At 46.8% G+C, this 13,177-nt stretch overlaps 1 protein-coding gene across 2 annotated transcripts in view; it reads right to left on the bottom strand.

Moving 5' to 3' along the window:
* ELMO1 (engulfment and cell motility 1) overlaps positions 1–3,544 on the bottom strand; it is a 305,776-nt gene extending 302,232 nt beyond the window's left edge. For both annotated transcript variants that reach the window (XM_088653940.1, XM_035129257.3), the window contains exon 1: positions 3,415–3,544. The gene's annotated coding sequence lies outside the window, so the exon portion shown is untranslated. The remainder of the gene's footprint in view (positions 1–3,414) is intronic.
* Between the last annotated feature and the right edge of the window lie 9,633 nt (positions 3,545–13,177).

Genomic DNA, 13,177 nt, shown 5'->3' with positions numbered 1-13,177 from the left:
AAACATCATTATCCTATGGAAGGAGAATATCTTAATACATGTAAGAAACAGCTAATTATTCGTATGGATTCGCTAGGTGATAAAGCGACGCGTGCACATATAGCATATCAAAATAGAAAAATACAGATACCAAGTGAAGAAAAACCAAATTATTTTCTATACATTTACAGAGCCCACCCACGCAGCTGCTGAGTCAGTCCATTCGATATTTTAAAATGCACAAATCAGTCCAAAAGATCCCTTGCCATCTTAGTTGAATGGGCCATTCCCCAACAATATGGCCTAGTCAGAACTTGCCGATTACAAAAAAACCCACATAAATGGAAGAAGAGAAATTCAAATGGTTTCAGTAGATAGCACTAGAAAATACAAGTCATGTTTTGGGCTCCCCCCCTCCCCCTTACAGTAGTGGAAAAGAAATAATGAAAAATAATTACAATTGTGGGTGAAGTACTGATACACTCACAGGACAATATCCAGCCAAAGAGTTCAATGTATGAGTTAAGCATATCCTTTAATCTCTCCCACTAAAAAAAATGGGGGATGAAGTGTTTAACTTTACCCAGACTATACCTTTAAATTGCATACTTCAGATGTTTTAAATGCCCACCAAAAAACCATAACTTAAGTAAAAATATATAGCACAAAATCCTATAACTGGTAAAAAACTGTGGTTATCAAAACTCTAATCACGCCCTGGAATGAAAGTTTAGCTTTTTAGTCAGAAATATCGCAAGTAATTGCTGGTACTGTAAACTCAACTAGATGAATGCAACTGATTTTTGTTTTCAATGCCAGCTCTTGCATGAAGTTATTCTGGTACCTTTCACCTGCCTCTCGCTGCCCAGTCACTCAATTCTAAACAGAGCCGAGCTGCAGCAGAATAAAACTATATTATTATTTGCAAATTTTTGTTGTGATTGAGTAAGTGACATTTCTCTTTATTCGCTGAAAGATGGGTGTCACATGCAGTTCACGAACTTATTGAACTTTCCATCATAATCAAGATACAGTACTGTGTATATATATTGTAAACTGGAGATTTTTTATATGGTATGCAGAGTACAGTACACTTTAGAGCGTACCAAAGGGCAGGGCCCTGGGCCAAGCAGCTAGCAGTGAAATTCAAATAATAGGGGCAGGGGAAGAATGGATGGGTACAAGGGGACTGGCCCAAAAGCTTCACAGGAAAGGTGGGCCTTGAAGAAAACAGAAGTTGGCACCATGCAAGTGTTTTGGAAGGCTATTGAAAGCATACAAAGCAGCAAAAGAGCCTTTTGAAGGAGCAGGAGATTTTCAGAAGGTGGAGCGGGAAGCTTTTAACTAATGATACAGAGGAATCAACGCATGATGCTTGCTGCCATTGATGGTTGCAGTGTAAATTCCACTGAGTTCAATGGGGCTTGCTTCCAAGTAAGAACGTCTATGACTGCACCCTCCCCTCTCTCTCGTGTGTGTGTGTGTGTGTGTGTGTGTGTGTGTGTTACTGTTTATTTTAAACCTGGGTGTTTTAAACATTTTGCTGAAATTGTTTTGTGCGTTAATTTTAAACATGTATGGATTTTATAACTGATGTCATGCTTGCAAGCCACTTGGAACCCATTCTGGCCTGTAAGCGGCATAAAAATCAAGCACCACCAACGTTTATATACAGGGCTAGGCTTACTTGTAAGGAGGCATGGGCAAGACTCAGGTGACAAGAAATACTGTAAGGTAACAGAGGGGTCAAGTGCTCAGCTCCTTATCCACCAGCTTGCGATTCTGCCTTAGTCTTTGACTACCTTTCTGTTAAATAAATTGTCTGCTTTATAAAATATCCCTACTTTGTGGGGGCAGGTGAGGTGGCAGCATCAGATTTAAGACAGTGCTAGTAGTCCCCCCCCCACACACACACAGGGTGCCAAGCCAAGGGGGGTGCAAAATTTCATCATCATCATCATCTATTTAATGCAGGAACCTACTGAGAAGATCAATTGAAAAAGCAACTGTACCAAAAGGAATGTATGTCAAAATAAAATAAAAAAATTAGTGGGGGACCCCAGAATTTTGTCTTCGCATAGGGTGCCATATTACAAGAGTCTGCCTCTGAGCTATTTCCTAACCCCACAATTTAGCGGCATTCCCCTCTCCCGTTTCTAGCTAGCCTGGTAGCGCGGTTTTTGTCTTGACCCGCATAAGGCTCGGGTCGTTTCACACGCGCGGGCCAGGGAAGCCAGGTGCAGAGGCGCGGCAAAAAGGGAACGCACCTGGAGCGACTGGCTGGTGGGAGGGTCAAGAAGAGGAAGAAGAGATCGTGAGAAGGGGGCACAGAGAGGCGAGAGAGCCCCGAGGCCGCTTATCTAGGGCAACACCGCCCCCCGGAGGCGCGCGCTGCGCCTTCCTCCCATTGCGCGCCCACCCACCCACCCCCGACCCCAGCAAACACCCCACGCGCGGGCAGCGGCTGCCGAGCGAGCGAGCACGGGGGTGGGGAGAGGCGCGCGCTTCCTCCCCAACTGCAGCAATGTCCTCCTTCCTCCCCCCCCCTCCTTCCGAGCCCTCGGGCGCTTGTCTTCAGGCGCTGCACAGACAGAACAGATCCCCCCACCCCAAACAGCACGCACCTTTTCCCCCCTCCCCTTTTTGGCTGCTGCGCGGACGCCTCCATCGCCCTCCCCGGGGACAAACGGCACCTCCGGAGCAGCCTCCCTCGCCCGCCCACCCACCCCAGCCCAAGGCGGTGCCTCGCTCGCGGCCAGAAACAAGGAAGGGGAGGCCACCTGCGGCCACCCATCCCGGGGAGAGGAACCGCCACCGCACCCACCCACCCCCCACCCCGGCCAGCACGCGCAACTCTACAGCACTCCGGATGCCCTCTTCCTCTCCTCTTTAAGTCTTCCCTACGGCCACCCGCACTCACCCCCGCACTCACCCCGCTCACTTCTTTACAGGATCAGCTCCCCTGACCCCCCCCCCCCGCGAGTCCCTGCAAAGGGGCCGCATTTCCCACGCGCGCCTTCCCCAGCCCCTGCAGCGCAGGTAGAGCGCGTCAGGTCCCCATGGCGAGCCCAGACTCCCCCCTCGCCCCCAACCAACTCCGCGGGACTTGCTCCCAAGCGGACGGCACCCACCCACCCTCCCCGCAAAAGAAACCCGCAGCTGCACCTCCCCGTCCAGGGCAGCAGCAGCAGCAGCCCGCACCCTCGGGCAAGCTGCCGTCCCCAAAGGAGCGCGTGCAATCTTGCGAGCCCCCCTCCCTCCCCCTGCCCGCCATCCTATCCATGAAGCCGAGCAAGCAGCCCGCAGCCCCGGGATCCCAAAGCGGCCGGAGCGGAGAAGGAAGTTGGCTGCGCTGCCGCAGAGGTTGGAGGGCGCCGCGCTTCCCGGTGGCTCCGCCAGCCAGCGCCTCCTGCCCCATGGAAGTTGGCCTCTTACCGCGGCTTGTTTGGGTGCTTCTCTTTCCGACTCTCTCTTTCTCTTTCTATCCCATCGTCAGACTCCAACGCGCGCACACCCCGCACAGAAGCCTCGCCGCTGCCGCTCTCACTTCCTCTTCCTTCCTCCTGCTGGCCGGAGACGCGATTTGCATCTGCAAAGAAGCCTCCCCCCCCCTCCAAGAAGATGAGCTCTTAAAAACTCGTCGTTTCTTTGGAGACGGGGAGTTGTTGCTGCTGCTGCTGCTGATTTTCGCCATGCACCAGCCTTCGGTCTTCGCGGATTAAATCGCTGATCCGGCGCGATCCTAAAGGCATGTTCATTCGAAATACCGCGGGGCTCGGTGGGGCTGGCCGAGGGGTTTGCAGGCTTTGCGCAACGACGCGGTTCTCGGGGATCGGGGACCCTTCAAACTTGCCAGGCCTTGGGCGAGAAGATAGCGGCGCGTAACGGTTCGGGTTGGCTCTCTTCTTGTCTCGGCGTTCGTTAGGCACCTTAAAAAATAAAAATAAAGCAACGAGTGTGTTTTTCTGGGAAATGCTTCTGCAAGCCGGAAGAGTGTCGCGAAGGCAGGGGCAGCTTCCCATTAGAGGGTGGCTGGGGGATTTGCGGGGAACGACTGGCCAAAACACTCGCTGCTCATACGTGGGATTGACCCAAGATAACACTTGCTTTTTGGAGGAGCTTGCAAGCGCAGCTTAGCAGCAGCGCGGATCCTTAGCAAGCGAGGGCGGCAGTGAGCACATTATGTAGCATACATAGAATTATGGACTTGGAAGGGACCTCGGAGGGTTATGGATATTATACCTCCAATTTCAAATTTGTTTGCAAACAGCCTTCGCTGTAGTTCATAGCTGCCAAGTTATCCCTTTTTTAAAGGGATTTTCCCTTATGCTGAATAGGCTTCCTCGTGAGAAAAGGGAAAACTTGGCAGCTATGCTGTAGTTGAGCCTTGCAAGGCGCACTTTGCCTATCTTAGCAAGTGATGGGTGTTTATCTCCATGCTGTGAAAAGCGCCAGCTGCTGTTTTACTACACTTTTTTAAGCTTTTTCTTGAAAGGCGCAAGCAGAGCTCTGGCCATTTCTTTTTGAGGCAGCTCCAGTTCAGTTTTCAATTTTCAGGAACTCCATAGTTCACACATACATGAGACAGAGTGTGGAAGGCAAGAGTAAGCAACTGCATAGATGCCGTAGAGATTTCTCAGTGAAATAAATGAAATTAAGTCGGGTGAACGCACATACCTCCCAAACACATCTATGGTATACTAAGGAAGCTTATTCTCCAGGTGTGAATTATTTTCGTGACCCAAAGACCACCATCCACACACCAGAGGCGTTAGCAGGATTGCAGGGAACCCGAACTTTGCAGGAAAGAGCCCTAAGGACAGAACTCTGAATACTCCATTGCTGTGGAATGGAATGGAGTACTGTAAATCCTGAAAAGAAGGCATGTCCAGGCACTGAACAGACCTAGACTTCACCAAGACCTGGCTACTGGTGTCCACTGGGGTTGATAGAGCAGAAGGCAGGGAGGCCAACAATCGGAGCCAGAACCAGATAATCCTAGTTTTGGCCCCTTCCTCCCTGCTGAGTCCTGCAATGAGGACACTGAGACCAGGGTACTCACAAGTAGACCAGAAATACTGTGCTGTTAGTGAATAGGCTATAAAGTAGTCAGGTTCTGGAGTTAAGTGATTTTAAAATTGTGTTGAACATTTGCCTACTCTTTGGGTCCTTTTTTAAGTCCGTTGGATCTGTGTTTTGAGCATTAATCCTGGCTCACATGCACAAAGGTTGCACGGCGGTTTTACGATGCCCGCTCTATTGTGTGTTTGTTCTCATTTGTTTCCGGGGAGGTTACACAACGGTGAACATTCATCCGGATTTGTTTGCACAGAGATTCTACATTATCCTGTCCCATACATCCTGGAGGCCACCTGACAGGGTCTGAAAGACAGTGACTTACTAGTAAAAAAAAGACCTGTTCCCATTTGTGTTTCCTCTCCCTCTGGCCTTAATGCACAAGACACAGATGGAGGAGAATGCTCCTTCTCACGCTTGTCCCCTGCCAGCATGGTCAGAGAGGGCGACAGCAACAAGGGGGGGGGGGTCTGAGGGCCCAGTGCTCAACCCCCTGTTTGGGTGTAGACCTTGGCAGGGGCCCAGTGATGCCAGCCCACAGGGGGTCACCCAGCAAAATGGGTTGGCAATAGAAGCAGGAGACCCAAACCAAAGTACTTATTCACTCATTCACTCATTAATTTATAACATTCACTGCCACAAAAGTGCTGTGCTGGCTGATGTCTTTAAAAGGGAGGGTGCATCCATCTATCGGCTGCTATTAAGGTCTGATGGCTAAATAGACCATCCCTGTTGAGAGGCAATGTGCCACTGCAGACCAACTGCGGAGGCCTTGCCTGCCTGTCCCGCGGCAGCATCTGGTTGGCCAGTGATGGGGAAATGATGCCGGACTAAATGGACCCAGCAGGGGCCCTCTTAAATTATTATGGGTCATGAATTATTAGTTTAAAGACATCGTTTCAGTCTTGATCACTGCTAGTGCAGATAAGCGACTGACTGGGACGGTTTTGTCGAGCATGTGACAGAGCCAATCTGTTTTCAGGCACTAGTCAAAGTACAAGTTGCCACATTTAAAGCCCTAAAACAGTTTGGGATCAGAATAGTTAAAAGGACCAAAATCCCACAGTGAAAATTATAGGAAGAGGCCTATCAACTCAGGCACCTATTTTCTTACATTAATGAAACACTGGGTACAAATAAGAAGACTTTTATTGTATCAGTGTATTTAAAACAACAACAACAACAACAACAACAACAACAACAACAACAACAACAACAGAGAAGTAGCCTGTAAAACCAAAACACTATCCAACTGATTAAAAATCTGGAAATTCAGAAAATAAATGCTGGTGCCTAGTATACTGTATTCCCATTGATTCCTCTTGAGGGTCATCCAGAATTTTATCTGAAAGACTGAAAGATTTTCACCAAAAAAAATACCAAAATTTCCATCCTATTATCATTGTAAGGGGGGGGCTTATAGGCAACAGTCCCCCCCCCTCATCAGGAGCAGCCCATCTCCCAGCAGTAATGAAAGCGAAGGGTCGGAAGGGGAAAGTCAGGAGACGGAGAGGGAGTGCCGGAGCTCTGGCAACATCCAAGAGCCACTGCTCCTCATGCAGGAAGAGAGGGAGGGGGAAAGAGAGGATGGAACTCAGATGGACCGGAGACCTTTCCCCACCCCCCCACCCCGACACCGGAATTAAGGAGGAGGAGAAAGGGGGGGAGGTCCGCTGTCCCGCGACTCTTATGTTGGTCAAGGTCGCGAAAAGGGGCAGTGCCGGATTCTGAATCAGACCGATGAGACATGAAACCAGCAGCTCAATTCACTGTAAATAATGTGCACCAATAACAGTTCCTGAAAGACATGTGGAGGGTCGTTACTCAAGAGTAGTCGCAAAAACCCTGACAATTATTATTATTATTTGTATACCACCCTTCATCCAAGGGTCACAAGGCGGTTCACAAAATAAAAATACAAAATGAGAACACAAAATACATAATAAAACAAAAACAGACCAATAATTCCCCATCGCCCAAACCCCTTACCATAAACACATTTAAAAGGCCATAGAAAGATAAATGTTTTCACCTGGCGGCTAAAGATACCTAATGCTGGCACTAGGCGAGCCTCCCTGGGGAGAGCATTGCACAAGAGGGGAGTCACCACGGAAAAGTCCCATTCTCATGTTGCCAGCCTCCGACGTCTCGTGGAAGAGGCACACAAAGAAGGGCCTTAGAAGATCATCACAGATGGGGGGGAAAGCAGTCCTTGAGATATTGTGATCCAAAGCCTTTTGGGGCTTTATAGGTCAAAACCAGCGCTTTGAGTTGGGCCTGGAAACTAAATGTTAGGCTGTGCAGTCGGTTCATACAGAAATTGTATTTTACTCCAGTCAGAATATCACACACACACACACATCTTTCCATTAGAGGGGATATGGGGTAGCTCTGTCTCTATTCTACATACGTGTGTGGGAATGAATGTATTAAAGTTTCTGACTTTCTGGGACTATATATTTAATGAGATCTCTAAACTAGTGTGGGCACAAGCAACAGAAACACCAGTGGATTGAATCTTTTCATTAGGGGGGGGGGAGAGAGACCTGCAATGAAAGACTCTCATCGGTTTTCTGTTGACAGCAGCTCCACTTTGATAACCAGGTTTTAGAAAACTCTTTGCAGCATAAACTTCCAGAAATGGTTTAATAAGGTATGGGAAATTGCACTCAAAAATTGACTCAACGTCTCCATACTGCTAGAGGTAAAAAAAAGAAAAAAGAAATATACATTTTCAGCTGACTGTGGAGTGTTTCTAATGTAGACAAATATCCCTTACAAATGAACAATCCCTTCTGCAGCATTCTGGAATATATAGCTACAATAAGACTCATATATTTGGAAGGATGCGTGTCGCTGTCAAATTAACGGAGATTCTGTTACAACCAACAACTGTTATCCTTTATGTTAGGGGCTATCCAACTTTGCTATAAGATTTCTGTATTTATAGAACGATTTACTTTTTCTTTTCTACGTTTGAGGCACTGAAATTGGGAGTGATAGCCTATTTTCTGTATTAAGGAAAAAACCAACGAAGAACTATTTAAAAAATGGGGGGAGTGGAGTGGAGAGACAATAGTTAAAGGACCATTTGCTGCCATATGTTCCTGCCCAGCTACTAAGGGCCTTATGGGGAGAGGACCTCTTACACGTCTCAGCTAAGGTGTGATTGGCACAAACATGTGAAAGGACTTTTCCATTTGTGACACCCACCTTGCCTCAGCGGATCCATATGCCATCTCCTGAAAATTTATCTGGACAGATTTCTGACCTGCATCCTCTTGGTTAATTTTGCTTTCTAAATGGAGATCTTTCTCCTAATTGGTATCTGCATTGGATCTGAACGCATTTTATATATGTTCTGTTGTTTTGTCTTGTTTTTATATATGGAGTTGTTTGAGTTTTTTATACAGACCTGTCTTCCTATAGGCATAGAAATATAAGGCTGTCGTCATGCAGCCTTCATCGCAGGATTTATAGTGCCTCATCACAATCCCAGATTTGCATTCAATTGGGGTTGGGTAGGGGAACAAAAGAGAAGGCAGTGAGTGAGATGGGAGGGAGACTGAGAAAAAATGGCACTTTTAAACAACAGCAGGGATTTGAATAAAGAAGGCTGGGGAGATGGAGGAGAATGGCAGATTTAAACAGAAGAGGATGTTCTCTAATTGAATAAGCCAGCTGACAGGCTTGCTCTTGGTGATTCTATTCATCTCAAAGATATGGTAGCATATATCAGCATAGGGTTTTTGTGCAAAGGGGGCTGCAGAATATGAGAGAGAGGAAGGCATGGAGAGGGGTGATCTGTGTGCAAGGAAGAGTTGGAAAAAGTAATGGAGAGGAAGTGGGAATGGGTTGCATAATGGAACAGGAAGGCCTGAATAAGAGGGATGCAGAGCAGGGCTGGAGCAGAGGGAAGTGGCTTCAGAAATGGGCTTGGAAGAGCTTTGTAGTTGCATGGTTGGGAAGAGGAAACTCGGGGGGGGTGTACTGTGGGGGGAGTGTCGGGAGGGTTGATGATCACTTTGGGATGCATCATGGGAAGTGATTTATAAATGAAATTATTATTATTATTATTATTATTATCATCATTAATAATAATAATTTTATGCGTCCCTCATTGGTTAACTTACGATTCTAGCTTTGCATTTCTTATGAATGCTAGCTGCCTTGAGTTTTGAATTGGAAAGTCAAGTTATAAATATTCCTAATAAATAAATAAATTGCTCTTAGCTCCATGTGGCAGAGCTGCAGTCTCTTGGAGTCAGAGTCAGGTTGTTTGCTTGCAGCACAGATATGTACTCAATTCCCAAATGCAACCGCCTGCCCTTGCAGATGCGCAAGGCTCCTTCCTGCCAAGCGGCTCCAAAACTGGCACCATTTCCCTCCCTGCTCCAAGCCTCCCCATTCTTTCTTGGAACACAGCTAGGAAGCCTTGGTCCTTTACACTTTCAGTGCAACTCTTTTAATGTCTACTCAGAAGTAAGTCCTCTCGAATTAAATGGAGCAAATCCAGGAAAGTGGGTTTGATTGAAAATTGCTTTCTATGTTATTACCCCCCACCCCACCCCACCTTTTAGGTATGAACACTCCACTATGAGAGCCTCTTGTGGTTTGAAGTGAGACAAAGGATGTTTACCACTTCAATGAGGCCCCAGATGTTGCTCTATTTATACCAGTACTGGTCCTTCCCTTCCTTCTGCCGTAGCATATAAGATGGCGTGTCCCCCCGTGCAACATTTTGTCTTCCGGTCATGTTGTATTTTGCATATTTCGTAGGGGAAGATTATGTTCGTGGCTGGAAAATACCGCCCTCGCCAAAGAAGTGTTCAAGGCTGGGGAGCTGGCTGGAGGGCAAGCTCTGTGCCAAAATTGAGTCGCCCACACATCTTTCAAAGAGAATTTAGAAGCGTAGACAATGTGGCCACAGATCATAAGCCAAGGTTTAATCTGAGCAGCACCCTATCGTCCCCTCACCCTTTCCAAGGGTGCTTGTTGCCCAGCTGAGTTGCGTTTTTTTTCTGCAGGTTGTGGTCCAAACTGACTTCCTGGCACTCTGGCATTTCTAACCACAGCTAGACAACCCGAAAGTAAGCAGGTGAATCGTCCCTGCCATCACCACTTGGTGTCAACACTCCAGGAGAAGATTCACCCGCTTACATTTTGTCTCTTAAAGGCAAAGGAGCAATGCCAGTTATAAATGGCAACGAAAATGTCAGCTAGCATCTGGATCCCCTCTTTTAACAGGTGTAAATGTCTCTTCAAGTTGATGTCTCAGTGCATCTACTGTAGTCGACTTGTGCAACTCTGGACCACCAGCCACCCCAAAATAGCTCACTAGCTATGTGTGGCATCCCATCGAGGCTTCAAAAAACTACCCTGTTTTTATGGTCTGCCTAAGGCTGTGAAAATGTGGTTATCAAACAGCATAGCTGCCAAGTTTTCCCTTTTCTCTTGAGGAAGCCTATTCAGCATAAGGAAAAATCCCTTAAAAAAGGGATAACTTGGCAGCTATGTCAAACAGTAGTTTGCAGCACAGAGATGATGGGCAGGCAGGCCCCTCCTGTAAATAAATGGTCATCATTATCTGCCCCGCATCTACTCTCCTTGCCTGATGGAACGCATCTTTTGTTTGGACCTTTAAATATACATGCTTTGCCGTTGCCTGCCTAGTTTAGCATACGTCATGGCAACGTGAATAGCCAATAACTGATAGGTTTAGAATATGTCTGCGGAAGCTGCCAGAGGCTTTAGTAAAAGCATCGTGTAATGGCCAATGATTTATATGTCCAACACTGCGCTCTCGTGTTTCAAGGAATTCCTGAGCATAAAATCAGTTTTGTGAATTGGGTCAAAACTGAGGATTTTGGCAGTGTGGCTCATGACACAGAGGTGAGAAAAGCTGGGCTTGCCAAAATTCCCTCTTTGGGACACTTTAAAAGCCTTGGGTCTGGGGGCTGCCTGCCTTGGCACCTGGTTGTTTTAAATAAAAAAAGGGGGGGATATCCTTTTGAAAATCTGATTCCACAATAATGGCTCTGTTAGCCTAAAAGAGTATGCACTGTTGTCTGACTTGAAGAACAGGTATTTCAGAGGAAATGATGAGACCAAATTAAACAGAGTTTTCCCCAATGGGAATTCATGAAAGATTTGTGTTTCCTACTGAAAGGTAACACTAGTTTCTAGTTAAAAACCAGATAATACTCCTAGTCTAGTTTTCTGAAGAAAAATAAATTGTCCCAAAGATGAAGTGATTATTCTGCTCAGAGCTTTAATCAAAACAATGTCCTAATGAACATGTATTATTATGTGTTTATGAGGAAGAACTCTCATCAAACCATTCCATGGCAGATGACAAAATGGCTACCGACCAGTTACCTCATTTTAGTTTGTTTAGTATCTGGCTGAAAATAAAGGTACTGTAGTCCCCTGCAGCCCTAGTTTTGTCCTCTTTGAGGCAATGGCTGCCATCAATGACGCACTTCATTTTTGTTTTAATTGGATGACGTCAAAATTCTAAATGAGGGGTTGCCAAGCTCTTGGCCTTGTCGATCAGCTTGGCGGTTTGGATCCCCACGATGGGGTGAGCTCCCGATGCTCAGTCCCAGCTCCTGCCAACCTAGCAGTTCGAAAGCACGCCCAAAAGTGCAAGTTGATAAATAGGTACTGCTCCGGTGGGAAGGTAAATGGCGTTTCCGTGCGCTGCTCTGGTTTCGCCAGAAGCGGCTTAGTCATGCTGGCCACATGACCCAGCGGACAAATGCCGGCTCCCTCAGCCTGTAAAGCGAGATGAGCACCGCAACCCCAGAGTCTTGCACAACTGGACTTAACCGTCAGAGGTCCTTTAGCTTTTTATGATTCCCATCATCTCTCAGCATTGGCCATCTAGGCCAGGGCTGATAGGAGCTGTAGTGCAAAACAACTGGTGGGCAAGGGATCATGTTGGCTATCTTGACCGACACTGACCCAGCATGAAGGCTCCTAATTTTAAGTAGACAGAAGTAGCAAACATGAAGCAAGACCATGACTTTAATCCGCGTGGACGTCACCCACTTTAACATGGCCTACCCTAGTATTTTCAGTCTGTAATCTGAAATGTCATGTGCTAACTGATGTTATGCAATCGCCCCAAAAGTATTTCGCTGTGGCAGCTGGTTAGTCCACTTTGTCAAAGCATGTTTTCTTCTGCTGAACAGAGGGCCCGAGGTGGGCAAGTCTTGTGCGAAATCAAGAGGTGGCCATTAATAAATAACCAGATACCTGCCCATCACTATGATTAGTTCAAGGAAGCCTTTGTTTTGGAAACACCTCCGGACAGCTTTTCTGAAATGGTCCATTAATTCTGAAGAATCCCATTGACTTATTCATCCAATGGCTGATGAAATATATATATCCTTGCCCTGTGTCCTCACGTGAGCATCGTGTTCCCTTGTGTTGAGCACCGCATGGTGCCATTTGGCTATGGCAACAAGTGTCTTCCCTCACAGATGGGATTTCAGCCAATCAGTCTGTCTGCCACTTGGACTTCAGAGACAATCCAGGCACGTTGGCAGAGGAACATGCACAATATTTAGTCCATTCGGCATGTTAACATTTTTATTTTATTTTGTTGGATTGCGAATGATGGAGGAAATAAAGATAATTTGTTCTCTGGGGCAGATAAAGCATCTCCAAAACCTATCATCATGGAGGTATTTTGCAATGCCACCTTGCGTGAGATTCAGGAATATCATATAGGTATGCAATACAGTGTTAAATTGGTGGAGAAGGACTGGGGAGGTAAAGGTTCAAATCGCAACTCAGGAAGGAAGCCTGTGCGGTGACCCTGGGCTAGTCATCCTCTCAGCCTGACCCACCTTAGAGGGTTGTCATGAGGTTAAAGTGGTGATGGGAGGGAGAGAACGATGTATTCCACCTTGAATTCCATGGAAGAAGAAATGTTGGATATAAGTGTCGTAGTGAGAGATTTTACTTTCTTGGGCTCCTTGATCACTGCAGATGGTGACAGCAGTCATGAAATTAAAAGACGCCTGCTTCTTGGAAGAAAAGCAATGACAAACCTAGACAGCATCTTAAAAAGCAGAGACATCACCTTGCCGACAAAGGTCCGTATAGTTAAAGC

This window comes from Zootoca vivipara, chromosome 11, assembly GCF_965207765.1.
Source record: "Zootoca vivipara chromosome 11, rZooViv2.hap1.1, whole genome shotgun sequence".
NCBI classification, from domain to species: Eukaryota; Metazoa; Chordata; class Lepidosauria; order Squamata; family Lacertidae; genus Zootoca; species Zootoca vivipara.
Note: the sequence above shows the minus strand (reverse complement) of the source record. Positions and strands in the feature narration are given on the sequence as shown.